Genomic DNA, 23776 nt, shown 5'->3' on the forward strand with positions numbered 1-23776 from the left:
TTCTTTTTTGGGGGGTGAACTATCTACTACTTTATTACTTTATTTATTACTAATTATTTCATAGCTTATTGAAGAATAACTTATATACAAAAATACTGCACACAGACATTCACTTTTAAATTCACAACAACAACAACAAAAAGGACTGACCAAAAAAGGAGTCTTGAGTCCACTACAAATATAATACTTTATATATTACTTACTGGATAAAGTTATCAGAATTTTTTCTTGGGCTGATAAGCCACATTCAGAACTCCGTTTTAACTTAGAATCTTTGTATGAGGAGTTCAGAACACTCCCTGTAAGTCAATCCATATTTTCTTAGAGTATTTTCAAAATGCATTTCATGGGCCTCTATATTCTCTATGAAATTGCTTTGTACAGTGGAAAATAGTTCTCACATCAGTGATTAAAGTTTCTCCAAGAGAACTTAATTTTCTAGGACCAGAACGGAGTCATATTCAAGGATAAGACCATAAAATTTCTTTGCCTCAATCAAATCCTAGCACCCCTGTGGCCGAGGTTCATTTGGAGGTGTTACTGGTGCAGTATATGGAACATCCTGATCTTCACAACCACTTTATCACCTTTCCTATTTTCTGAGCCATAGTGGTGTTGTTCCTGCTGGGCACAGTCATTTTTAACCATGTTTTTGATGTAGTATTTTCTGACATGCTCTGTTACCAAGCCCTTGTTGCTTTATTCCCTTGAGTCTGGAAATATAGAGTCTCTCAGCCTAGGTTTTCTGTTTTCTCTTTTTAAATTTTTATGTATTTATTTATTTTACCTTGTGCCAAGTACTTCACCATTTGGACATCTCACAAACTGACATCTGTCAAACTGTGGTCTCAAATCAACATTTCTGTTCTGTTCTGTTCTGTTCTGAGACATGTGGTATTTTTTTAGGAAAAAGGAGGCACAGGAATTACCATATGTTGTCTTAGTCCTGACCATTTGAATTCTGAATCAGCATCTTTCCCCTGATATTGAACAGTTCTCCATTTTCTGATTTTTGTAATTTTGTAAACATTATGCAGTTAACTATTTTATGGCATTGAGGTGGGAAGAAGATTTACCATGTACTATAAGACCAGCTATCTATGCATGGGCTAGCTTCCCTTTATGATGGTTACATGTGACTTGAAAGTGAAAACATTCATTGTTCACTTCTGTGAACTTCCATTTTGTCAAATTCATCTATATAATTAAAAGTTTTTACCCAATCACTTACTTCTGTGACTCCCCAAGAAATCAGGAATATGTTTCTCCAGTCTTAATAAGGCCATAATATAATAGTGGTATCTTTAGAAATTGAAGGAATTTGAGAATCTGGAAATGTAAACTCACTACACAGTCAAATCAACTATCACATATGCTTTTTGAATGAAAATGAGAGGTCAAGTATATTTTTGTACTCTCCCTCTCTAGTGCCCTTGCCCTTAATATGTGTACATGTATGCACACACTCTTTGCTGCTTTCATTCCTCAGTGCCCATGGACAACATGCTCCTGCTGTTTTAAATCCTTCTCCATGCACAGCAGATGAAAACTGCATTGAGACTGCTTACACTACAAATCCCCAGAGTGTTGAGTGAAATGTATGTGGGTTTAAGTCTTAACAGGAATTGAATTCCAACACTGCCACTCAGTGATACAAGACTGTCTTTACAAGTACTACCTGCAAGGCCAAACCATCCTGTCATCAAATTTCTACTTAGTATGTGAAATTAATCAGGGTGATTACCAGTTGGTTCTCATGGCTTTTGGAAGGCAGACATAGGCCTACCCAGCATGGGATCTATGGGCTGGTTCTCACTCAGCATTTAGGGAGACATACTTCATTCTTCAGTGTGTCCCATTTCCTATGGCCCATTGTCCTCTGCTGTGCTGAGACAGAGCTGTTGTTCTGTATCATCAGTTGTATTTCCTATGTTGTCACCATCTGGAGGAGGAGAAAGAAAAAGGAAGAACTAATGTAATTTTTTCTTATCCAATAAGTGTCCTATCTCCAGAGAACCCTAAGACTTTAAGGTATAAGGGATATCTAAAGATCAGAAAACCTAGATCCTTACTCCTGTTTGATGCTGGAATATGCTCTGACAGTTTTAAGTAATGAGCTAATTTATTCACCAATGATTTCAGCCAAACAGGATTCATGAGATTCATTCATTTACCCATTTTTTCTTCTGAATATTTATTTCATACTATGCTCTGAAGATACAATTGAGAAACAGCAAAAATCCCAGCTTTCATGAATTTACATTCAAATAGGAAAAGACCAAAAAAACAAAAATAGCTAAAAGGTATGACATCAAGTATCATTAAGAGCCATAGATGAAATAGGGAAAAGAATTGCTAAAGAGAATGAGGGAGCTCAATTTCGAATCAGATGATTAGGAAACACCTCACTGGAGAAGTGTCTGGGGACAGAAACCTCAGGAAGTGAGCATGAGTGTTATCCACAGAAGAGCTTTCTAGGCAAAGCCAAAACCCTAACCCAAACACTTACAGATATAAAAGCTCTTAGGTGTCTATTGCCTGGTGTTTGAAGAGCAAAGGTCCAGTGTGGCTAACACACAAGAAGTAAGGGAGATAATAACAGGACCTGTGGTCAGAGAGGTAATGTGATTAGAGGCAAATGATATGCAGATCTCCTGGGACACTGTAGGCTACTGTAATGGTTTTTGCTTTCTCTCTGACTAGTAAGTCAAGTCACTGATAGGGTTTGAAGGATGGAGTGGCATTATATGATTGACATTCTAAAAGACAACGGTCTATATATATTGGTGTCAATATAAATATAGATATGGATAATTTCCTCCAGCTGCAGTGCAGAGAATAGGTAATTGGATTGAAATCAGAATCAGGGAACAAATGAGGAGGCCATCACAATTATCTAGACTAGAAGCCCGGATAGCTTGGATCATGTCACTGTGGTGGATGTAGTAAGCTATTGAATTTTAGATATATTTTGAAAGTAGAGCTGATAGACTTGGCAGCCAAAGTGAATGCTGGCTATAAAAGAAGAAGAATTAAGGATGACACCAAATTTTTAGTGTAGGCAGCTGAAAACAATGTAGCTATCATCCAGACAGAGAAGATGTCAGGGGAAGCAGGCTTTGGGAGATAGGAAAAGTTTGCTTTGGAAATGTTTAGTTCAAGGTGTCTTTGACTACTTAGGTAAAGACAGTAGATGGTATTCTACAGGTCTGGAATTCAGGGATTTAGGAGAGAAATCCAGGCTGGAGAATATTTTTAGAGTTCATTCATATTTAGATAATATTTAAAGCTGTAATTATCAAGGAGTACATTTAATAAGGGAGGAATAATTTTGTTTAAAGATTCTATGATGTTAGGATCATGGGAAGCTGAAAGGAATAACCACTGATACAGAAAGGAAAACACTGGGAGGTGGAAGGGCCCCGGAACACCACTGAAGAAGTATTTTTAGAAAATGGCTATGCCGAAAACTACTAACTGTTATATGTCAATTCTCTCAATTAAAAAAAGTGGGAGTGAATAATATGTAAAATTCTGCTGATAAGTAAAGGATGGCAAAAACTGAGGACTCCTGCATTTAGCAATGCATTTCTAGGTGATTTTGATAGAAGTAGTTATGGCATCAAAGTCTCATTAGAATATTCTTTGGGGGGCGTGCCTGGGTTGCTCAGTGGGTTAAAGCCTCTGCCTTCAGTTCAGGTCATGATCCCAGGGTCAGATGGAGCCCCGCATCGGGCTCTCTGCTCAGCAGGAAGCCTGCTTCCTCCTCTCTCTCTGCCTACTTGTGATCTCTGTTTGTCAAATAAATAAATAAAATCTTTTTAAAAAAAGAGTCTATTTTCATATATGGTGTAAGGAAACGGTCTAATTTCATTTTTCTGCATGTGGCTGTCCAGTTTTCCCAACACCATTTGTTGAAAAGGCTGTCTTTTTTTCATTGGACATTCTTTCCTGCTTTGTCGAAGATTAGTTGACCATAGAGTTGAGGGTCTATTTCTGGGATCAAAATGGATGAAGGACCTCAATGTGAGAAAGGAATCCATCGAAATCCTTGAGGAGAACACAGGCTGCAACCTTTCGACCTCTACCGCAGCAACATCTTCCTAGGAACATCACCAAAGGCAAGGGAAGCAAGGGCAAAAAGGAACTATTGGGATTTCATCAAGATCAAAAGCTTTTGCACAGCAAAGGAAACAGTGAACAAAACCAAAAGACAACTGACAGAATGGGAGAAGATATTTGCAAATGACATATCAGATAAAGGGCTAGTGTCCAAAATCTATAAAGAGCTTAGCAAACTCAACACCCAAAGAACAAATAATCCAATCAAGAAATGGGCAGAGGACATGAACAGACATTTCTGCAAAGAAGGCATCCAGATGGCCAACAGACACATGAAAAAATGCTCCACATCACTCGGCATCAGGGAAATACAAATCAAAACCACAATGAGATACCACCTCACACCAGTCAGAATGGCTAAAATTAACAAGTCAGGAAATGACAGATGCTGGCGAGGATGTGAAGAGAGGGGAACCCTCCTACAGTGTTGGTGGGAATGTAAGCTGGTGCAACCACTCTGGAAAACAGCATGGAGGTTCCTCAAAAAGTTGAAAATAGAGCTACCCTATGACCCAGCAATTGCACTACTGGGTATTTACCCTAAAGATACAAATGTAGTGATCCGAAGGGGCATGTGCACCTGAATGTTTATAGCAGCAATGTCCACAATAGCCATTAATGCTATGGGAGTGGAGAGCTTGTTAAAGGGAAAAAAAATGCATCCCTATTGTTTTACCCTGAGTAGAATATCTCATGTCCTTTGCTGAGTGAGAGAGGCAACAGGCTAAAGGGAGTAGAAAACTGAATTTCATGATCTCTGGGTGATTTTTTGTATGTACAATGGTATGATTTTCTATTGCTGACTATGGTATGTAAGGATGATCACTACTTCTTAGATTCTTGGAAATTTTACAGAGCAGTTTCTTCTTGCCATTCTTTAAGAAGCAAACAAAGAAAAATAGACAAAAAAGACTCTTAAATAGAAAAGACTGGTGGTTCCCAGAGGGAGGTCGGGGGGAGGGGGGCATTGCTGAAATGGATAAAAGAGAGGAAGAGTTCACCAATCTTCATGAGCACTGAGTAATGTACAGAATTGACAAACCATTATATTGTACCCCTGAAACCAATATAAGACCGCATATTAATTGTACTTCAAAAAATTCATGAGAGCACAGGTTTTCAGAAAGGTAGTACCTTACCAGGAATGGACAGCAATCCCTGTACCAACGGATGAAAGGTTACCCCAAACTTGGCTGTCACAGATAGGCAAGGCAAGGGAGTCAATGCCTGGAGACACTTTGCCCTTCTTTGCTCCCACTTTTTGGGTCCCTCAGGATAATCACATATCCTTACCACAGTTTCTCAATGAGGGCTCTCACTGACACTAGGAGGAGCTGTTTCTGGGAAAGATACAAAATGCTAATCTTCCTGTTCTACCAGTTCTGCCAAACATAGCCTAGGGGACAATGCATCCATCTCTTAGATCACAGAGCAGCTGTTTGGACTAATGAAGCTTTGGGGAAGGCCCCTCCCCACAGCATTCCAACAGCAGAGTGGGGAGCAGGCCCAGGCATTCCAAAGGCCTCCACCCTCCTCCCAAACCTTCCACTGCCCCCGCACCCTCTGTGGTACATTTTAGCAAACCAGGTATTGCTGCTGATTTCCTGCTCCCCATTGACTCCAGCAGTACCTGGCCCTGCTCTATGGTGGATCCTTACTGTGGTGACATGAAAGGTAAGAATTGGTTTTCATAAGACTCAAACCACCACTCTCTACTTCTTTGTCAACTTTCCTTCACTCTTGTTGATTTGTCTTTTTATTCGCCTTTCAGAATGAATTCATCTAGCAGTGGACACTTGGGTTGCTCATCAACAAAACAAAAAAGCAACCTCTTCAATGGGAAAAGATATTTGCAATGATCTATCTGATAAGAGGTTAATATGAAGAGGAAAATGACCCAGAGCAGGCCCAGGCCAGGAGGCCCGAGAAAATGGAAAGATACTAACAATGAGCTAGAGATAGCAGAAGTCCTACTGGCAGCAAAAGCTAACCAGCCCTTTTTGCTTCTGTAAACAGGCTTCCTGCAACAGTCTCCCTGCACTCCTGTTCCCTCCCAAAGCAGCCCCTGCTCCCCCAGTTTAAACCCACCTCCCAGCAGTCAGCATAGCCCTGGGAACCTGCCTGCCTGCAGTCTCCTATGAAAACCTTGCGACCTCGTTGCCCAGGGCCCAGAGTTTCAAGTATGAGCTCATCTGGGCCCGACGGCATGAAATAAATTCGAGTACTACTTCTCCGAGTGTCCCTTATCTCTTGCAGATCTAATTTTCATTTTTCTGCAACAAATATCCACAGTGTATAAAGAACACACGAGGCAGTTAGAGACCACCAAGTCCCAGACCCTTCCTGTCTGCTGCTCCCCATTGCTTCTGCTGAGGTGGAAGAAAAGACCAAATGGCCCTCCCGTTTGGTTAAGATATGAAAATATCTTGCTGAGGCAGAAGAAAAGACCAAATGGCCATCCTGTTTGATTAAGAAAAGAAAAAATGTCCCCCAGGATGATTTAGCACTCTTCTGAGACACCTCTGTATAGATTATACTTCCACATAAAGGGGCCAATCGGCCCTGAGAGACTGCGAAACAACCCGTTACCATCCCCCATCACCCGTAACCATAAAAACTCACCCTTAACACTGTCGGGTGCTCAGCCTTTGGGAAACAATCCTGCTGATCCCACCGGTGATAATAAAGCTGAGTTCTCCCTGATTTCTGTGTGCTGCTTGAGTTTCCTCTGTTGCAGAGTTCCTCTGCAACATTTGGTTCCCTGACTGGGAAACCCAACCGTGCTGGCCCATTGTGCCACCAGTGTGGAACCGGAGACGGGCTTTGGAGGGCAATGGAGTACCTAGCCTAGGGTTTAGGTGCACCCCACTGATTTCAGTGGATCCAAAGCTGGGTTCTCCCAGATGCCCGCGGTTCACCTCCGCTCTGCTGGACCAACAATAGGAGACTGGGGACACCTGGCAGATTCCACCCTTCAGACCAGGTAAGCCCCAGGGCCACTGCCTGAACCAGACCCATCCATTGCGGATGGAAGGGGAGTCTGATCACCTCCCATTAGTCAGGGATACCCAGAGGGAGCTGTCCAACCTGTTTGAATGTGGAGAGTGCCTGACTGCGTGAATCTGTCTGTATGGCTCCACCGCTTCAGCTACGGTGTCTAAGCGGGCTGCACCCTGAGTCTCGCTGAGCATCCTATAGCATAAGGGTCATCTACTCCACTGAGCCTGGTCTGGGGCTTATATGGATAGACCTTAGCTAAGATGCTCTTAAGTTCCCATGAGGGATGCAAGCAGGACAGCATCTGAAAAAATCCCTTCCCTTTGTCTGTGACATTGTTCATGATGGGAGGGAAACCCAGTAAACCTACTGTCTTACACTGCATGCTTAAAAACTTTAAAAAGGGCTTCAGCGGTGACTGTGGAGTTCATATGACCCTGGGAAAACTCAGAACCTTCTGTGAGCTAGAATGACCTAGTTTTGATATTGGATGGCCCTCAGAAGGGAACTTTAGATTTGCTTACCATCAGACATGTTTATTGCATGGTCATGGGAAACCCAGGGCACCCAGATCAGTTTCCATATATTGACTCCTGGTTAGAAATAGCTAGAACCCTTCCCCCATGGGTACAGTTCTGCATTTATAGTAAGGGACAGTGCAGGATCCTCATCGCTCAACCAACAAGAAATACTCGGAATAAAGCCATACATCAGGGGGATCCAGAGGAAGAACTCCCACAACCGTATGTTCCTTCGGCCCTCCTGGCTGCTCCTCCAGTGGGATGCAGCACCCCACCACCCTCTCTGCCTCCTCTGGCTCCATCCCTGCCTCCTCCTGTTCCAGCACCAACTGCAGCCTCTCCAGCACCTCTGATTCTGCCAATGACCACAGTCTCTCTGCCACTTCCAGTTCCCCAACTGTCAATGATCTCACTACCAGCCTCCACACCACCACCAACTACTCATGGTGGGGACTCCTCCCCAGAACCCAAACCCTGAAACACCACACTCTGTCTCTGAACACTGGAGATCCCAACTTACCAAATACCCCTCCATGAGACTTGAGGTCCTGATACGATTGGCACAGATGGAACCCCCCAACTAGGTTGGCCCATCTTCTATTATCAGTCTTTCACCACTACCGACCTCCTAAACTGGAAATATCATACTCCCACATATTCAGAGAAACCACAGGCAATGATTGACGTCATGGAATCTGTAAGGGCCTACTTGATCAGTGCTGGCCTCATCCCCGTAGAATAGCCATCCCGATATTTAGGTAGTGAACTTAGATTGACCCTGTCCCCTTCCCCCAGAGGAATGCACTTAGAAACAGAACCGGTGAAATACGGCCGGCTGGTGAAATACGGCCAACTGGCCCCCGATAACAGAGCGTAGGTACTGGGACATGTCAGGCTGGGTGGGGAGATAACGGAGCCCAGATACCAGGACGTGTTTGGCCAGGTGGAGACATCCAATCAGTAAAAGCGCATGTATTACCTCCCTACCCACCAAGGAATGTGATCCCCGCCTTTCAGGCGCCAAACTAAGGCGCCAGTTCTAGCCAAGGTGATAGGCTGATTTAAATGACTATCATGGGGTAGGGTGTAATCTGATTGGCCACCTGTGTGTAACCTAGCATGATTGTATGACATTCTCTGTGTGCTACATTCTCATTGGCCAGGCTCAACTATATGGCCTTTACTCTATAAAAACTGGCTTATGAGGGTAGGGGGTTGTCGCTTTCACTTTGTGAAAGGTGGCCCCTACCGCTCGGTTTTGGTTCTCGGTGCTGGCGGTGAAATAAAGCCCTGCTTAACTTTCGCTTTGTATCAGTCTCGTCCTTTTGTCCATGGACCCTTCAGAATCCATCTTCCAAACCCACCAACCAACGTGGGAAGATTTTCGACAGCTCCTTTGCACCTTGTTCAACACCAAGAAGAGAAGAAGAATCCTTCAGGAGGCACGTAAGTGGCTCGAGAAGGTGGATCCAGCAGGCATTATGAATACCGAGCGATGGGCTCAGGAGTCTGCACCAGATGATCAGCCCAACTAGGACTTAAACACAGAAGAAGACCATAATACTATCAAGTGCTACCAGGAAGCCATCCTGCGAGGTCTCCAACAAGGTGCCAGGAAACCTACTAACATGTCAGAGACAGCTGATGTGACTCAGGACAGGGAAGAGACTCCTGGTAATTACTACGAGGCTTTCTGCATAAACACTCCATTTGATCCAGAAGCACCTGAGAACCAATAGATGGTAGATGGCAGACTTTGTGGCATAGTCAGCTCCTGATATCCATTGCAAGTTCTAAAAACTTGAGGGTTTTGCTGGGATAAACATCACCCAGCTACTAGAAATAGCCAGTAAGGTCTATAGAAACTAAGAGACTGTAGCAAAACATGAGGCTGAAGAGAAGATGAAACAAAAAGTCACCCTGCTGGCTGCAGCCCTTCAACAAAACTCTCAACTATAAGAACTGCCAGAACAGTTAAGAGAACAGCCTCAACAACGCAGAACCCTCAAAAAGGGCCAATGTACATACTGCAAGGAAATGGGGCACTGGAAGAATGAATGCCCAAATCGAAGGCCAAAACCATTCAAATCCTCCACCTGACCTAAAACCCAGGCAGACCGGAATCCAGACTTTATCAGACTAGTCATCATAGACTTGGACTGATGGGGACAGGCTCATTAATGCTAGGCCCCTGGGAGCCCATAGTTGATGTAAATGTGGAGGGCCAAGGGGAGACAAGATGGTGGAGAACTAGGAGGAGGCACCATTTCAACCTGTATCCTAAAGTGAGCTGATTACCTACCAAACAACTCTGATCACCCATGAAATCAGCCTGAGATTAGAATTATACACGTCTGGATCTCTACGGGGCAGAAGACGCCAGTGGGCAGGTAAAGAGGAGTGGGAACATCGGACTGATATCAGAAGATAAACAGAAGGGGGAGGGAGCCACCAGAAGCGTCCTATTGGAAAGTAATACCCCAATACAAGAGTGCCCTGCGACTGGAAGCCAGCATTAACTTGGAGTCTGGTTGAAAGCACTCAAAAAGACCAAAGGATCATGGGGGGAAATTGTGGGAATCGGGGTAGTTAGGGACAGGGGCTTAAGTCCCTGGACCAAGGACAGCCACCCCTGGTGCTGAGCCAGAGAGAATGCAGCAAAGAAACCAGGTCTTGGTCCCTGAGCTGCGAGCGCGCCTGAGAGTGCCTGGGTGGTGGCTCCCATGAGGGGCTGGGAGCCTCACCAGCCAGCAGAATCACAGCCTTTTTGCACTGTCCATGCATGCACCACGCAGTGCTATCAGAGTCTGAGTCATGCCCCACACCCTCCCTTGAGAGAGGTGTGCACAGGCACCAGCCTGGTGCTCTCAGACCTGGAAAGTCTGAGCACTCCCAGCCCGTGCCAGCGGGAAAATCTCAGTGTGCTATCGCTGCTTGGGACCTCTCTGGCAGTCTGGAGCTGCCCAGACAGCCGCAGCTGTTGTGGTTTTGGGTACAAGCAGGAGTTCCTGCGTCCCCAGGGACCGCAACTGTGAACATGCTCTGCCAGCGGCCAAGGGGGAATTTATGTGCTCTGGAGTACCCAGAGGGGAACAGACTGAGGCTTCTCTCTGAGAGGAGGGTCTGGGTGCAGTTTGCTTTCCTCTAAACCTCTAAAAAACCATAAAAAGCTGTCAAGGTGAGAAAAAACAAACGAACAAACAAACAAAAAACCTCCAGAGGACAAAAGCCTGAAAAACCGGTTTCCTCAGAGCCCACCCCCTTGAGAGGGGGGCGGGAGGACTTAACTCAGGGAACACTGCCTGAAAACCCACGCAGCAGGTCCTTCCCCCAGAAAGCCAACAGGAAAAAAAAGAAAAAAAGAAAAAAAGAAAAGACAAGAGAACAACCACCACTACTTCATAGATACAACTTTTATTTTTAATTCGTTCCCATTATTCTGGTCCTTTTTTTTTTAAGATTTTTTATTTATTTGACAGAGAGAGAGAGATCACAAGTAGGTGGAGAGGCAGGCAGAGAGAGAGAGAGAGAGAGAGAGGAGGAAGCAAGCTCCCCACTGAGCAGAGAGCCCGATACAGGGCTTGATCCCAGGACCCTGGGATCATGACCTGAGCCGAAGGCAGAGGCTTTAACCCACTGAGCCACCCAGGTGCCCCAAGGTCCTTTTTTTTTAATAGATAATTTTTTAACCTATTTACCATCACAGTGAGATGTCCACTACATCAAATTCCATAATAACCTTTTAACCTGAACTTTTTGATACATACACCCGTGTTTTTCTTTTGCTTTTCTATTTTTTAGTTTTTTAACTTTATTTTAGGTTAGCTTAGTTTATTCTTTTTTTATTTTAATTTTTAATATTCATATAGTCAAACTTCAAGGTAATCTCCTTTCCCCAATCAATGCTACTCCTATAGATAAACCAATTTTTAATCCCCCTTTATCTTAGGAAAGTTAAGTCCTTTAACAAAAATATCAAGATACATCCAGGAAGAATCAAAATAACCTTCCTCACCCACAATGAGAATTCGTAACCACTTTCCTATCTTTTTCTTCTGCCAGTGTTTCTGTGTATTTGTGTTTGTCCTGGTAGTATATAAATCTTATACTTGGGGTTCTTTTTGACGAGGTTCTTTTTTTATTTTGCTTTTATATATATATATATATTTTTTTTTCTCTTGTCGTCTACTTTTATCAGTCTTTTTGTTTGTCTGTTTTTGTTAGTATACTTCATAAATCTTACCTTGGGGCCCATTTGGGCTGGGCCTTCTCTTTTATTTTATCTTTCTATTTTTTTCCTGTCTCTCTCTCTTTCTCTTTCTCTCTCTTTCTCCTTTTTTTCTCTCTTTCTTTTTTCTTTCATTTCGGTGGGGACTCTTGATTGCTCAGAAATGTTCCAGGGTGCACCTTGACTGCACCACAGTCGATACATCCAGCTACATCCGTTCAGCCATCTCTCACCAAAATGACTAGGAGGAGGAATGCCCAACAGAAGAAAAATTCAGAGGCTGGGCCTTCTGCAACAGAGCTAATGGCTATCGACATAGACAATATGTTGAAAAGGAAATTCAGGCTAACAATTATCCAGGCAATAGCTAGGTTGGAGAAAGCCATGGATGACCAAATGGAATTGATTAGGGTAGAACTGAAAGCCACCAGGGATGATGTTCACAATGTTAGGGCAGAACTGAAAGCCACCAGGCACGATGTTCACAATGTTCTAAATGAATTCCAATCTAAGCTAAATTCTCTAGAAGCCAGGGTAACTGAGACAGAAGATAGAATTAGTGACCTGGAGGACAAACAGATAGAGAGAAAGGATCAGGAGGAAGCCTGGAACAAACAGCTTAGAAGCCAAGAAAACAGAATTAGGGAAATAAATGATGCCATGAAACATTCCAATGTCAGAATTATTGGAATGCCTGAAGGGGAGGAAAAAGAAAGAAGTCTAGAAGATATAGTGGAACAAATTCTCCATGAAAATTTTCCCAATCTCGCGAATGGAACCAGAGTTCATGTACTAGAGGCAGAACGGTCTCCCCCCAAGATTATAGAATCTTGAAAGTCCTCGAGATGCCTGATAGTAAAAATGAGGAATCATAATTGTAGACAGGCTCTCTTGAAGGCAGCTGGTCAAAGAAGATCCTTACATACAGAGGAACGCCCATCAGAATAACGTCAGACCTGTCCACAGAAACCTGGCAAGCCAGAAAGGGCTGGCAAGATATACGCAGGGCACTAAATGAGAAGAACATGCAGCCAAGAATACTTTACCCAGCAAACCTGACATTCAAAATGGATGGAGAGATAAAGAGTTTCCAAGGCCAGCAAGGCTTAAAAGAGTATGCAACCACCAAGCCAACACTGCAGGAAATATTAAGGGGGGTTCTATAAAAGAGGAAAAATCCTAAGAATATGATTGAACAGAAAAAAGGAAACAATCTACAAAAAGAAAGACTTCAAAGGTAACACGATGTCAATAAAAACGTATCTATCAACAATCACTCTCAATGTGAATGGCCTAAATGTGCCCATAAAATGACACAGGGTCACAGATTGGATAAAACGACAGGACCCATCCATATGTTGTCTACAAGAGATCCATTTCGAACCTAAGGGTATATCCATAATGAAAGTGAAGGAATGGAGAAGCATCTTTCATGCCAAAGGGCCTCAAAAGAAGGCCAGGGTAGCGATTCTCATATCAGATAAATTAGATTTTAAATTAAGACTGTAGTCAGAGATACAGAAGGACACTACATAATTCTTTTTTTTTTTTTTATTTGACAGACCGAGACTACAAGAAGGCAGAGAGGCAGGCAGAGAGAGAGGAGGAAGCAGGCTCCCTGCTGAGCAGAGAGCCCGATGTGGGGCTCGATCCCAGGACTCTGAGATCATGACCTGAGCCGAAGGCAGAGGCTTTAACCCACTGAGCCACCCAGGCGCCCCAACACTACATAATTCTTAAAGGGACTATCCACCAAGATGATCTAACAATTGTAAATATTTATGCCCCCAATATGGGAGCAGCCAATTACATAAGGAAACTGTTAATCAAGATAGAGTCATATTGATATGAATACATTAATAGTAGGGGATCTTAACACGCCTCTCTCAGTAATAGACAGATCATCCAAGCAGAAAATCAATAAAGAAACAAGAGCATTGAATGACACATTGGACCAGATGGACCTCATAGATACATACAGAACATTCCATCCTAAAACAACAGAATACTCATTCTTCTCAAGTGTACATGGAACCTTCTCCAGGATAGACCACATACTGGGTCACAAATCAGGGCTCAACCGATACCAAAAGACTGAGATTATTCCCTGCATATTCTCAGGTCACAATGCTTTGAAACTGGAGCTCAATCACAAGGAAAAGTTTGGAAGGAACTCAAACACCTGGAAGCTAAAGACCACCTTGCTTAAGAATGCTTGGATCAACCAGATCAAAGAAGAACTTAAACAATTCATGGAAACCAGTGAGGATGAAGACACTTCAGTCCCAAACCTATGGGATACAGCAAAGGCAGTCCTAAGGGGGAAATACATAGCCATCCAAGCCTCCCTCAAAAAAATTGAAGAATCCAGAATACACCAGCTGTCTCTACATCTTAAAGAACTGGAGAATCAACAACAAATTAAACCAACTCCACACACAAGAAGGGAAATAGTCAAGATTAGAGCAGAGATCAATGAGGTAGAAACTAGAGATACAATAGAACATATCAGTGAAACTAGAAGCTGGTTTTTTGAAAGAATCAATAAGATCGATAAACCATTGGCCAAACTAATCCGAAAGAAAAGAGAGAAGGCTGAAATTAATAAAATTATGAATGAAAAGGGAGAGATCACAACTAACACCAAGGAAGTAGAAACAATCATCAGAAGTTATTATCAACAGTTATATGCCAATAAGTTAAGCAACCTACATGAAATGGATGTATTCCTGGAAGACTATAAACTCCCAAAATTGAACCAGGAAGAAATTGACAACCTGAATAGACCAATATCTAGTAACAAGATTGAAGCAGTGATCAAAAACCTCCCAAAAAACAAGAGCCCAGGACCTGACAGATTCCCTGGGGAAGTCTACCAAACTTTCAAAGAAGAAGTAATACCTATTCTCCTGAAGCTGTTTCAAAAAATTGAAGCAGAAGGAAAACTTCCAGACTCTTTTTATGAAGCCAGCATTACCCTGATCCCCAAGCCAGGCAAAGACCCCACCGAAGAGGAGAATTTCAGACTGATGTCCCTGATGGATATGGATGCTAAGATTCTCAACAAGATCCTAGCTAATAGGATCCAACAGCACATTAAAAAGATTATCCAGGGACAACTGGGTGGCTCAGTTGGTTAAGCAGCTGCCTTCCGCTCAGGTCATGATCCCAGCGTCCTGGGATTGAGTCCCACATCAGGCTCCTTGCTCGGCAGAGAGCCTGCTTCTCCCTCTGCCTCTGCCTGCCATTCTGTCTGCCTGTGCTCGCGCTCTCTCCCTCTCTCTCTGACAGATGAATAAAATCTTAAAAAAAAAAAAAAGATTATCCACCGTGCCCAGGTGGGATTCATCCCTGGGTTACAAAGATGGTTCAACATTTGCAAATCAATCAATGTGATAGAACAAATCAATAAGAGAAGAGAGAAGAACCACATCATCCTCTCAATTGATGCAGAAAAAGCCTTTGACAAAATCTGTCATCTGTTCTTGATTAAAATTACTATAGCACCAAGAACCATAAGATACCTGGGAATAAACCTAACCAAAGAGGTAAAGGATCTGTACTCGAGGAACTACAGAACACTCATGAAAGAAATTGAAGAAGACACATAAAGATGGAAGACCATTCCATGCTCTTGGATCGGAAGATTAAACATTGTTAAAATGTCTATACTGGCTAGAGCAATCTATACCTTTAATGCCATTCCGATCAAAATTCCACCGGTATTTTTCAAAGAGCTGGAGCAAATAATCCTAAAATTTGTATGGAATCAGAAGAGACCCCAAATTGCTAAGGAAATGTTGAAAAACAAAAACAAAACTGGGGGCATCACGTTACCTGATTTCAAGTTTTACTACAAAGCTGTGATCACCAAGACAGCATGGTACTGGCATAAAAACAGACACATAGACCAGTGGAACAGAGTGGAGAGCCCAGATACGGACCCTCAACTCTATGGTCAAATAATCTTTGACAAAGCAGGAAAAAATATACAGTGCAAAAAAGACAGTCTCTTTAATAAATGGTGCTGGGAAAATTGGAGAGCTATATGTAGAAGAATGAAACTCAACCATTCTCTTACACCGTACACAAAGATAAACTCAAAATGGATAAAACACCTCAACGTGAGACAGAAATCCATCAGAATCCTAGAGGAGAACATAGGCAGTAACCTGTTCGACATTGGCCACAGCAACTTCTTTCAAGATACGTCTCTAAAGGCAAAGGAAACAAAAGAGAAGATGAACTTTTGGGACTTCATCAAGATCAAAAGCTTCTGCACAGCAAAGAAAACATTCAACAAAACAAAGAGGCAACCCCCGGAATGGGAGAAGATATCCTCCCATTGACATGTACTGTCTCCCAAATGACAGTACAGACAAAAGGCTGATAACCAGGATCTATAAAGAACTCCTCAAACTCAACACACACAAAACAGATAATCATGTCAAAAAATAGGCAGAAGACATGAACAGACACTTCTCTAATGAAGACATACAGATGGCTATCAGACACATGAAAAAATGTTCATCATCACTAGTCATTAGGGAGATTCAAATTAAAACCACATTGAGATACCACCTTATACCAGTTAGAATGGTCAAAATTAACAAGACAGGAAACAATGTGTGTTGGAGAGGATGTGGAGAAAGGGGAACCCTCTTACACTGTTGGTGGGAATGCAAGTTGGTGCAGCCACTTTGGAGAACAGTGTGGAGATTCCTTAAGAAATTAAAAATAGAGCTTCCCTATGACCCTGCTATTGCACTGCTGGGTATTTACCTCAACGATACTGATGGAGTGAAAAGAAGGGCCATCTGTACCCCAATGTTTATAGCAGCAATGGCCACGGTCGCCAAACTGTGGGAAGAACCAAGATGCCCTTCAACGGATGAATGGATAAGGAAGATGTGGTCCATATACACTATGGAGTATTATGCCTCCATCAGAAAGGATGAATACCCAACTTTTGTATCAACATGGATGGGACTGGAAGAGATTATGTTGAGTGAAATAATTCAAGCAGAGAGAGTCAATTATCATAGGGTTTCACTTATTTGTAGAGCATAAAAAATAACATGGAGGGTATGGGGAGAAGGAGAGGAGAAGGGAGTTGAGGGAAATTGGAGGGGGAGATGAACCATGAGAGACTATGGACTCTGAAAAACAACCTGAGGGTTTTGAAGGGGCGGGGGGTGGGAGGTTGGGGGAGCCAGGTGCTGGGTATTATAGAGGGCACGTATTGCATGGAGCACTGGGTGTGGTGCATAAACAATGAATTCTATTATGCTGAAAATAAATAAAGTAATTAATTAATTTTAAAAATGTGGAGGGCCAGAAGATCACTTTCATGGTGGACACCGGGACAGAACACTTGGTAGTAACTACACCAGTGGCACCCCTTATAGGACGAACCATAACCATCATGGGTGCCACAGGGGATTGAGCTACAAGCCAACCCTTTTGCAAATCCCAAACTTGTAAGCTAGGCAGACACACTATGTCCCATGAATTTCTATATGTTCCAAACTGCCCACTCCCTTTACAGGGAAGAGATTTTCTTTCAAAATTAGGAGCACAAATCTCCTTTGAATCTTCTGGACAGGCCACCATGAGTCTAAACCCCACCAGACCTCAACTCATCTTGTCCCTCAACACACACTGGGATGAAAAATGGAGACTGTTTGAACAAGAACACCCTGAGACAAACCCCAAGCCCTACCAGACTGCAGTTCCTGATGTATGGGAGGAAGATAACCCTCCCGGACTTGCCATCCAGTAAGCTCCAGTCATTACAGAACTAAAGGCAGTAACACAACTGCAATGGCAAAGGCAGTATCCGATCTAATGGGAAGCCCAAATGGCATACAGGCCCACCTAGAGCCACTAAAAGAAGCAGACATTCTAGTCAAATGCCAGTGTCCCTGGAACACTCCACTGCTGCCAGTCAAAAAGCCTGACAGTGAATACTGACCCGTCCAGGACTTGTGTGCCATAAACCAGATTGCTCAGACTCCACACCCAGTAGTGCCAAACCCCTATACCCTCTTAAGCCAGATCCCGCTGGACGCTGCCTGGTTTACCTGCCTCAATCTAAAGGATGCCTTTTTCTGTAATCACTTAGCCCCCGTAAGTCAACCTCTCTTTGCCTTTGAATTGACTGATGTCAGCTGGGAACTCCAGATGCAACTCACCTGGACCAAACTTCCACAGGGATTCAAAAACTCACCAACAATATTTAGTGAAGCCCTGGACTCTGACTTGGGCTGACTTCCCCAGGGAACGAACTGGCTGCACAGTACTCCAGTATGTTGATGACCTTCTCATCAACAACTAAGCTGACCTTCTAATCAACAACCAACTAAGGAAACCTGCCACCAAGCAACACTCGACCTCCTACATCATTTATCAAAAAGAGGATATTGAGCATCTTGGAAAAAGGCTCAATTATGTAGACAAGAGGTCAAATACTTAGGATTCATGATAACTCAAGGAAGACAGGCCCTCAGCACCGAACAAAGAGCTGTGATAATTAGCCTCCCATGGCCCACCCCCAAACAAACTTTGCATGAGTTCCAGGGGGCTGCAGGTTTCTGTAGAGTCTGGATACCAGGGTTCTCAGTCATAGCCAGGCCCCTGTATGATCCACTAAGGGGACCAGATAATCATCCTCTTTAATGGGAAGACAGACAAGAGGGACTCAAGGACTCACTTAGAAGGGCCCCAGCCCTAGGCCTACCTGATACTGGGAAACCCTTCTGCCTGTATGTTCATGAAAAAAACAAAATTGCCTTCGGACTTCTAATCCAACCAATAGGCCCTTGGAAAAAGCCCACTGCATATCTGTCAAAGAAATTAGACCCTGTCACTTCCAGATTGCCCCCTTGCCTACGGGCCTTGGGAGCTGCCACACTTCTCATCAAGGAGGCTGACAAGCTCACTCTAGGACAACAGCTTACAGTAAAAGTTTCCCACTCAGTGAACACTCTTCTGAACAGTCAGGATCAGAAATGGATATCAAATGCCAGACTTACTCAATATCAAGGGATACTTCTAGAAAATCCTCATATAAACCTAAAGACTGTGCCCTAAACCTGGCCACATACCTCCCAATGGTGGAAGGGGAACCAGAACATAACTGTCAGGAAATCATAATGGAAGTCTACGCCACCTGGCTGGACCTCCAGAATTCCTCTCTGATGAACGCTGACCTTACCCTATACACTGATGGTAACAGCTTCCTAAGCAATGGGCCAAGAAAAGAAGGTTACACCATTACCATGGCTACAGAAGTCCTAGAAGCTAAAGCACTCCCTCCAGGATGGACAGCACAGAGAGCTGAACTCTGGGGCCTCATCCAGGCACTCTTACTGTCTAAGGACAAAAACGTCAACATACATACTCAGGATACACCTTCACCACTCTACATATACATGGGGCAATCTACAAAGAAAGAGGACTCCTCACATCCGATGGAAAAACCATCAAGAACAAAAACAGGGGTGCCTGGGTGGCTCAGTGGGTTAAGCCGCTGCCTTCGGCTCAGGTCATGATCTCAGAGTCCTGGGATCGAGCCCCGCATCGGGCTCTCTGCTCGGCGGGGAGCCTGCTTCCTCCTCTCTCTGCCTGCCTCTCTGCCTGCTTGTGATCTCTCTGTCAAATAAATAAATAAAATCTTTAAAAAAAAAAAAAAGAACAAAAACAAAATCCTCCAGTTATTAGAGTGTGGGTGCCCAGGAGCTTAGCCATCATCCACTGTCAGGGACACCAAAAAGGAGATGCTGAACCAGCTATAGGGAACCGCTTAGCTGACCAGGCAGCCAGGGAAGCTGCCCAAGACAGACAACCTGCTATTATAGCATCCATTACCCTCTCCTTACGAAATCTCCCTTATACAGCAGCTGAAGATGATTGGGCCAAAACCAAGGGAGCCATTCACCATCCCCAGAGGTGGTGGATCCTCTGGTTGGGCACTTATTCATTCCAGCAAACCTTGCCTCCTATGCCATCACTGAACAACATTCAACTTCACACTTGGGAAAAACGGGCTTGAAAAACTGCTGGAAAAACATTTCTACACCGCCAGACTCACAACCTTATGTGAGTCGGTCACAGATTGGTGTGCCACTTGTTTTTAGACACAACCCAAAAACTGGACTTTCCCTGCCCCCCAGAGAACAGCGCACAGGGACAGCTCCCTTCGAAGACCTGAAAGTGGACTTCACAGAGATGACTCCTTACCAAGGCATAAAATATCTGCTAGTTCTGTTTTGTACCTTCTCAGAATGGGTAAAGGCATATCCAACCCAGACCAAGAAGGCCACAGAAGTCACCAGAGTACTCCTCCAGGATGCCGTGCCTCAGTACGGGATCCCACTTACCATACACAGTGACAACGGCCTGGCTTTTATCTCTGAAGTTTTATGAGAGCTAACTTTAGCCCTCAACATCTCCTAGAAACTCCACACAGCCTACTGGCCTCAGAGCTCAGAGAAAGTAGAGCGTATGAACTGTAGCCTCAAGGAAACCTATCCAAATTACATGCTGAGACCTCCTTAGGGTGGACAGATCTACTTCCCTTAGCAGCACTCCACTCCCGCTATACCCCTCAAAAAAATGGATTCTTCCCATTTGAAATACTCTATGGCAGGCCACCCCCACTGTTTTCTTCTTTTCCAGGCAACGTTAATGTCTTAGGAGATACATACCTCCAGAACCAACTGTTTTCCCTAGGAAAAATCCTCACAGAATTACACACCCACATATCCACATATTAGAGAGGGCCTCTAAATCCTTAGAAACCCCTGTCCATTCCTTCTGCCCTGGAGATGAGGTCTGAGTAAAAGATTGGAAACATGAACCCCTTTGCCCAACCTGGACTGGCCCACATACAGTAATTCTCATAACTCCCACTGCCCTCAAGGTTACCAACATCACACCATTGATCCACCATTTGTGAGTGAAAAAGGCAAACCTGGACCAAGCTACCTGGATCCCACATCCATCACCATCAAACCCTCTGAAGATCATTCTAAAGAAGGGCCCCAAACTAAAATACATCCTCTCCTTTCTCAAACCACCTGGAGCCTCACCTTATGACTACTAAGTTTCCTCTGCCTCTTCCTGCCAGAGACCCCCAGTAACCCAAAAACATATGACTGGAAATTAGCCCAGACTTTGGAAGGCCAGGATGAATTCCTTCATAACCAGACCACTGACGAGTGTCCCACCTTCCAGATATCCCTATGTCAACTCCTGGCTCCATGCAAGAAACAAGTACTTGAAGGGAGGCTATGTAAAGAACAGGGACACCAGATATACCTTTGTCCAGACCAGGGGTTAGAGGAATTTGAGGAAAACTTTTGTGACCAATGAGGTTGTGAGACCCATAGCCCCATAGCCCCAGGCAACCTTCAGATCTCCCCTGTTTACATGTCCCAGGCCAACCAAACACTCACAATTACCCCCACAGAACTGTGAAGGCTCCTACTGGGACCGGCTGAGATGCTGGGGACTGGGTTTGTATGTTTCTGGGAGGGACCCTGGAATGACATTCACTCTCTGCCAGGACAGACTCCCTCTGCATCCCAGGTTGTCTTCCATAAACCCCACTCCCCCAGAGCCAACCATTCAAAACTATACTTATCAGCTTTTAAACACCTCCTACCACTTATGGCTCAACTAGACCCATTCGCCTACTGGTTCCACCTGCTGGGTCTGTCTCCCCTTGGCTCAATCAGCTTTCTTCGGTATCTTCATCCCTCCTAACCGGCTGTTGCCCAATAATACAAGCCCTGTGAGTTTTGGCCCCATACAAAACTCAGTCCCACTGTTTCCAGCTAACAGTCTAACCAGCTTTCTTCCCCCCAGCTGCACCGAGACCCCCGACCCAGGCTGCCAGAACTTCACAGCTCCTCTACCTCATTGCACCCCCCTGGGCATTTTCCTCTCCTGCGAAAACAACCTTCTCTTTAGGTGCCACAATGAAGGTAATGCCCCTTCTGGTTGCATTCTTGTGTTTTTGTCCCCCTCTGCCTCACTATATTCAGACTTCCAGTCCCAGGTCTCTCTTCACCATTGAAGTCGATGGGCAGTATAGTCTTACCGTTCCTCCTGGGGGCTGGAGTCTTTGCCAGTGTAGCTACTGGCGCATCGGGCCTTGGGACTTCCCTTAGCTTTTACTTCAAGCTTTCACAGGAACTCAACAACGATATGGAACGTATCGCAGATTCATTAACATCCCTCCAGACACAACTCTCCACTCTGGCGGCAATAGCCTTCCAGAATCAGTGAGCCCTAGATATCCTCACTGCTGAAAAGGGAGGAACCTGTCTCTTCCTACAAGGAAGAACGCTGCTACTGTATCAACCAGTCTAGGATCATCACCTCCAATGTTCACGAGCTCCGGGAACACATCCAGCGTCATCGAGAAGAACTCACATCTTGGGGTTTCAACCCATGATCATGGACATCCTGGCTATTACCCCTAGCAGGCCCTTTGTTGTCCCTAGTCCTCCTAGTTACCCTCGGTCCTTGTCTCCTCAACAGCCTCATCTGTTTCATCAGAAATACTATCTCTCAACACACGATAGCCTGTATCCTCACCCTCTGAGGATACAGTCCCTTAAATCTAGATAATGATGTTCTCTAGGGTACCCCTGCCAATCATCAAGAGGGGGACATGAGGTGGGTAGATACCACTGGGTCTCAGCCCTTTCCTATCCGCTGCTCTCCATTTCTCCTGCTGAGGCAGAAGAAAAGACCAAATGGCAGTCCTGTTTGGTTAAGAAAAGGAAAAAAACAAGTCCCCTGGGATGATTTAGCACTCTCCTGAGACTCCACTGTGTAGATTATACTTCCACAAAAAGGGTTCAATCGGCCCTGAGAGACCCAAAAAATGTCCTGTTACCATCCCCAATCTCCCGTTACCATAAAAACTCACCCCTAACCCTGTCAGGTGCTCAGCCTTTGGGGAATGATCCCACTGAACCCGCCAGCGATAATAAAGCTGAGTTCTCCCTGATTTCTGTGTGCTGCTTGAGTTTCCTCGGTTGCTTCAGATTTTCCATAACACAGATACAGCTCAACTCCCAATAAAAAAAATCCAATTACAAATGGACAGAGAAGCTGAATAGACGTTTTTCCAAAGGCAACATGCATATGGCCAACAGAGACATGTAAAGATGCTTAACATTACTCATCAGAGAATGCAAATAAAAACCACAGTGAACTGTCACCTCACACCTGTCAGAATGGATAAAATAAAAAACACAAGACGCAGTGAGAGTTGGCAATGAGGTGGAGGAAAAGTTTTGTGCACTGTGTGGGAATGCAAACTGGGGCAGCTACTAAGAAAAACAGTACAGAGGTTCCTCAAAAAAAAAAAAAAAAGTTGAAATGCCATAGGATCCAGGTCTTCTACTAGATAGTATTTACCCAAAGCAAACAAAAACACTTATTTGAGAAGATAGAAGCTCTTATGAATTTTTGACTAGTAAGTTATTCTCTAAGAAAGGTTCAGGTGTATTAGGATTCAAGCTAAAAATCCACAGAGTTGACAGTGAATGAGGAGATTCATTGATTGCACAGAATTTTGTGGATACGGAGTTCCCGTATATCTGATGAATAAGACAGTTACTAAGTGTTGCGTATGTACACACACGCATCTGCTTATGATTTAGGATACAGACATTTTTGGTGACATCATTTTCTTCTATTAACACATTTTTATTAATAAGTATCAATTGTAGGGGCGCCTGGGTGGCTCAGTGGGTCAAAGCCTCCACCTTCGGCTTGGATCGTGATCCCGGAGTCCTGGGATGGAGCCCCCCATCAGGCTCTCTGCTTAGCGGGGAACCTGCTTCCTCCTCTCTCTTTGCCTGCTTCTCTGCCTACTTGTGATCTCTGT

The sequence above is a fragment of the Lutra lutra genome, chromosome 9 (genome assembly GCF_902655055.1).
Source record: "Lutra lutra chromosome 9, mLutLut1.2, whole genome shotgun sequence".
In the NCBI taxonomy this organism is placed as follows: domain Eukaryota; kingdom Metazoa; phylum Chordata; class Mammalia; order Carnivora; family Mustelidae; genus Lutra; species Lutra lutra.